This window comes from Schistocerca piceifrons, chromosome 3 (genome assembly GCF_021461385.2).
Source record: "Schistocerca piceifrons isolate TAMUIC-IGC-003096 chromosome 3, iqSchPice1.1, whole genome shotgun sequence".
Taxonomy (NCBI): Eukaryota; Metazoa; Arthropoda; class Insecta; order Orthoptera; family Acrididae; genus Schistocerca; species Schistocerca piceifrons.
This window is the reverse complement of record NC_060140.1, coordinates 916562444-916568833: the sequence shown is the minus strand read 5'-3', so window position 1 is coordinate 916568833 and position 6390 is coordinate 916562444.

Here is a 6390-nt window from a genome sequence, read left to right as displayed (position 1 = left end):
ACAGCCGCTAAAACGTTTAAAATTTCAGGATTTGGCATGATTAGTTAGAGAGACATCCTGGTGCCATTCCTGTCGGCACCCCTATTAACCACCCCCCAACCCCCTTCCACGAGGGAATATGCTTACCCATGTATCTGCTTGTAGTGTCATTCATGTGGAAGTGAGTGAAGCTTTTCTGAATGTTTGTGAATCTAGTAGCTGCGGCGGCACTGGGTAACAGTCGGGTAGTCACCAAGCAGAATGTGGGGAATCATCGTAAAGCCACATCCAGGTTTGCCGGCACGCCGACCCTCGTCGTTAATCCGCCGGGCAGATTCAACCCAAGACCGGAGATTGTCTAGAATTCTATGAATATTAATTTATTTTTAGCTCTAATTTCTATACTAAGAAGAAAACTGCACAACAGAAATTTAATTAGTGCACCCCACAGCGACTGGTCAGGATTTGCACGTGGCTAAATATTTCAGATAACTTTCTCTCACACGGTACATGAGACCAGAAGTTACAGGATGAAGAAAATAGTTCTAAAACGCACTCGGGGGCAAAGTTCAACTATCTAAGTAAGTGCATAACGAACATTTATTTAACAGAGAGAGAGAGAGTGCTCCGAAACCTGCATTTAAATGGACCACGCAAAAAAATACTGATTCCGTGATTCCATACAGGCAGACAATAGCATCATACTGATAATCATTTGTCAGCAAAGACTGGGTCTAATAAGGACTGCATGTTCTGTAAATTACTCTTACACTAAGATTCAAACTAATGTAGTAATCGAAAGTAATGTTCGCCCCTTTCCGTCAGTAGATGAATCATAATAGCTGGCTCGAGTCTCACAGCGCAGAGAATCACGAAAGCTAACAGGGTGCTCAACGCATGAAGTCCGGTTCCTTTTGAATCTACGTAAAACAGTACAATACCATCACTTGCGAGATTAACTTTAATCGTTGCAGAGGATCCCAACTCAAAATCGAAATGACTCCCACTGAAAAACTACTGTTCAGGTTTGCACGGAAGCAGCACGTTATACTTACTAGGCTAAGGAGCAGCGACTGTTGTTCTGTATGACATCTAACCTCCCGCGTCTCTGTGCACAGAGACAAAGCAAAACTGGGAGGGGGAGCAGAGATCAATCACAGTGACGAATTTGCCACGGGTTTCTCCTATCAGAAGAAAGGGGGCTGGTTCTCAAATGGTTCAAATGGCTCTGAGAACTATGGGACCTAACATCTGAGGTCATCAGTACCCTAGAATTTAGAACTACTTACACCTAACTAACCTAAGGACGACACACACATCCATTGCCCGAGGCAGGATTCGAACATGCGACCGTAGCGGCCGCGCGGTTCCAGACTGAAGCGCCTAGAACCGCCCGGCCACTTCGGCCGGCACGGCTGGTTCTTTCGGCCTGAATTATTCCATCCAGTTTAATATCTGAAAAATTGTAATCGGCGTCTCTATGCTGGAATTCGACGGGCAAATCTATGGCCGCACGTCTAGGAAAGCGAAGCCTGATGCGGACCCGTTGCGTCAGGCAGCAGCCATCCACCAATAGCAGCAACTTGGAGATAACCGATGTTGTGACACTTTATGAGTTCCTAACAAGGAGCGAATACATAGCTTCATCTGTGCGCTTTGAAAGTTTAGTTTTTGAATTTCTGCGTGTTAATTTAATATTTACTATACACAGATCTCGTGGTTTTGTTTCTGTTGGAAAGTGACATTTCACAAGTTCCTAACCTGGAGCAAATTAATTAGTCTCACCTGTGGGCTTTGGTAGTTGAGTTTTTGAATATCTATTTGTTAGCCTAATTAACTTGACACAGTTATTGCATTTTCATCAGTGTCTACAGTAGAGTTTCGTAACCCCTGTCGATAGTCGCTTGTTCCTTTGTCACACAGTCAGTCAAGTAGCAGTGCCGGCCATGACAGAGCAGGAACCTCAAAGTAACTGACTTTGTGACATTTTACGAGTGGTCACCAGGATCGAACTATTTCTATACAATTTTTCAGATATTAAACTGGATGGAATAATTCAGGCCGAAAGAACCAGCCGTGCCGGCCGAAGTGGCCGGGCGGTTCTAGGCGCTTCAGTCTGGAACCGCGCGGCCGCTGCGGTCGCTCTTTATTAGCTTAAATTTTGAATCTCTGCCCATTGATCTAACTTATTGGACACAGTTCTTGTGTTTTCGTCAGTGACTACAACAGAGTTCCGCAGCGAGTGTCGATAGTCCTTTGTTTGTCAGTGCAGTGTGATTTTCCACGATCTTTAGAGTGGACAGGGAGTGTGAGTGACGGGTATAGATGCAAGCCGAGTTGGTGAAATTTCATTCTCAACTCCACGCTGTCTTTACTACGGTTACACAGCTTGAGGCTGCAGTGGATGGGCATCACTGTTGTGGGCCACCCGTGGCGGTCCAACAAATGTCCAAGACGACACACGAGCCCGCCATTTGGCCCAACAAGGTGGCCGGCCCAGTGGCTTGTCCCACTGAGGTGGACTTGTTAACCATGGTCGAGTGGGAGGCCGCCTCGGGACTTGGCAGCCAGCGAAAGACTTCCCAGGAGACTGAACGTAAAGCTTTCTCCGTTAGTCTGACAAATAGGTTCCAGGTGCTGTCTGTGGCTAACACTTATCTTGTCAGATGCAGTCATTTATCCGGTTTCAGGGGAGACCTCTCAGCCTGCGAGATCTGGGCAGTCACAGAGGGTGGGAATATTGGTAGCTGAGAGGTCCAATGTTAGGCGCTTTATGGGTGCCGTTAAGGACATGGCTAATGGGCTGGTTCTGAGCACTATGCGACTTAACTTCTGAGGTCATCAGTCGCCTGGAACTTAGAAATAATTAAACCTAACTAACCTAAGGACATCACACACATCCATGCCCGAGACAGGATTCGAACCTGCGACCGTAGCGGTCGCCCGGTTCCAGACTGTAGCGCCTAGAACCTCACGGCCACACCGGCCGGCACATGGCTAATAAGGAGGGGAAGAAAGCCAGTGTGCACTCCATGTGCAGACAGGATTGAGTCATTCCAGATATGCAACAGGTCTTTCTGGATGCCATGAAGAGCACAGGGTGCAGCCAACTGCAGGTGGTGGCTCACATTGGTACCAATGTCGTGTGTCGCTTTGGGTGGGAAGAGGTTCTCTCTGGTTTCTAGTGGCTATCAGAAGTGGTAAAGGCTGCAGACATCCTTGAGAGATGAAAGAAGAAAAAAATGTTCAAATGTGTGTGAAATCTTATGGGACTTAACTCCTAAGGTCATCAGTCCCTAAGCTTACACACTACTTAACCTAAATTATCCTAAGGACAAACACACACACCCATGCCCGAGGGAGGACTCGAACCTCCGCCATGATCAGCCGCACAGTCCATGACTGCAGCGCCTCAGACCGCTCGGCTAATCCCGCGCGGCTTCAAAGAAAACTTTAATTTCAAACACATACCCGACTCGTATTGTTGTAGTTTGTGGCGACTTCAATTTTCCCTCGATATGTTGGTGAAAATACATGTTTAAACCCGGAGGTACCCATAAAACATCATCCAAAATTGTGTTAAACGTATTCTCTGAAAATTGTTTAGAGCATTTAGTTCATGAGCTCACTTGAATAATAAACGATTGTGAAAACACACTTGACCTCTTAGCAACACATAATCCTGAGCTAATAACGAGCACCAAGACGGATACAGGGATTAGTGAATACAGGATTGTCGTAGCGAGACTGAATACTATAACTCCCAATTCCTCCAAAAACAAATGAAGAATGTATCTATTCAAAAAAGCATATACAAATTCACTTGACGCCTTGCTGAGGCACAATCTCCACTCCTACCTGACTAGCAATGTAAGTGCAGACAGGATGTGGTTTGAATTCAGAGAAATAGTACTTATGGGAATTGAAAGATTTATACCAAATAAATGAACAAAGGACGGAGCTGATCTTCCATGATACACAAAACAGGTAAAAAAACTGTTTCATAAACAACGAAAAACGCACGCCATATTTAAAACGAACGCAAAATCCTCAAGATTGGCTATCATTTACAGAAGCTCGAGATTTAGCACAGACTTGAATGGGAGATGGTTATAATACTTTCCACTATGAAACCCTGTCTCCAGACCTGGCAGAAAATCCAAAGACATTATGGCCGTATGTGAGGTATGCTAGCGGCAAGAGACAGCCAGTGCCTTGTCTGCGTGGTAACAAGAGATATATTGTCGATGACGGTGCTTCTAAAACACAGCCTTCTGAAATTTGGTTTTGGAGGGAAGTGTGAATTATACAGGAAGACCAAGAGATGACTCAAAGAAAGCAGGTTCAAATGAATGCAGTACGCAGTAGTTATTCGGAGATGAAGGGGCATGCACGAGATAGAAGAGCCAGACAACTGCATCAAACCGGCCTTCGAACTAATATTTTTGGGAGGTAATTGATTTCTTTTGTGGGCGTGCTTATTCATATGCACCTGCAAAACATTTTTTTGGGGGGGGGGAACTTAAAGGAATAGTCCCATTTCAAACTGAAGTACATGTTAACACCCTTACGTATCTTTGCACAGTGCTGCAGTACAAAGTACGCTCTAGTCCTAATACATATAGAACTAGAATTATGTAACCAACTGGACTCACTCGGCTTTGCTAAGTCCAGGTGCCAAGACAACTGCAAACGAGTCCTGCACACGTCCACAATTAAGATACATGAGAAATTACCGTTATTATTTAGGTGGGAACTTGACATACTCGTACACCGTATTTAATGCCGATAATGTAATAAACTAATACTCATTACAAATTATAATTTTAATGTCAGGATTAAGTAAATGTAACGTGGAGGTACTTCGCAGTCTAAGTAGATCAACTTTTTGTGTTGTTGCATAAGGGCTTCATGTTACTTTGTTGCATGTGTCAGGTAACTTATTTTTTCTCTTTTTCCACTGAAGTTGTCACGCAGTAACGTCTAACTACCTAAACATATCCATTGTTATGTGTTCTAATCTTAAGGAATGAAAACTAACATTTTCATGTACTAACAATGTAACATTGTGCCGATACATATCTTATGGGAATAAGACGTATCGTACTTTTAATTGATCGTCATTGACGATCTGGTTACTTACGGCGAAACAAATGTAATTAGATATTTTAGCGGATAAGACCTCACGTAGTGTGACTGATTCTCTGTTTGGGACATATTTCCTTTTCGTTCACATATTATTTCGTTTGAGAAAAGCGTTATGCGAATCAGCTTTTGAAGGTGTGCCAGATTAATGCCAGAAATGCATATGGATTTTTTTTGCATAATTGTAAACCTAAGAATTTTCTAAAAAGTTTTCATTTCTACTTCTACCTTCATCTTTTTGGGCGCCATTTAATAAATGATATTGTTCTTAACATAAGGGCTGTATGTAATTTTAGAAAAAATACAGACTATCAGTTACATTTGTAAATACCTGTTTAACGACGTTTTGATTGAATGAGTACTGAAGAATTAGGATGAGGTGGTCATGTAACTTGCAAAATGCTTGAATTTAAGGGACCGCTGCTTTCTGCATATGATAACACGTCGTCGGAATGTGGGTGCGCCGCAGGTGACGAAACGGAACGAAAGAAACATTACTTGAAACCGGTAAGTGGTGTGCTCTGGAAATGCCGGAGAAGTGGATCGGCTGAGGTGAGCGGCCGAGCGGCCTAGTGCACGACATCCAGCGTAAACCTCCGATTTATCTCTAGCAGAATTCTGCTGGAATTTTACATTCGCCGGCCGCGGTGGCCGTGCGGTTCTAGGCACTGCAGTCCGGAACCGCGGGACTGCTACGGTCGCAGGCTCGAATCCTGCCTCGGGCATGGATGTGTGTGATGTCCTTAGGTTAGTTAGGTTTAAGTAGTTCTACGTTCTAGGGGACTGATGACCCAAGATGTTAACTCCCATAGTGCTAAGAGCCATTTGATCCAATTTTACATTCATGGCCGTCAGTAGCATTACGTCTTCAAATCGAGAGGAGCGGAGGTGAGAACTGAGTTCAACAGTGTACACTGAAGTGTATGGAAGTGATTGAAAAACGAATACAGATTGTTCAGCATGTAGTAAAAACACAAAACAAATTCCTCCTTTGCATTATCCCTTTCTGCCTGAAAATATCATTTTATTAATTTTGTTTTGAAGCACCAGTGTCCTTAGCATGAAACCACCTAATCTTTTGCAACACACTGACATATAATGGCGCACTAAAGTATATTTACGAATGTAATGCATTGTAGCAGTCATTTACAGCGTTCAAAGCCACAGCTGGTGCTCAGATTGTGCTGCACAATTTTAGGTGACAGTATGTTGCAATTTTTGTAGAGAACATATTGAGGAGATCAGTAACAGTTAAATATATGTATT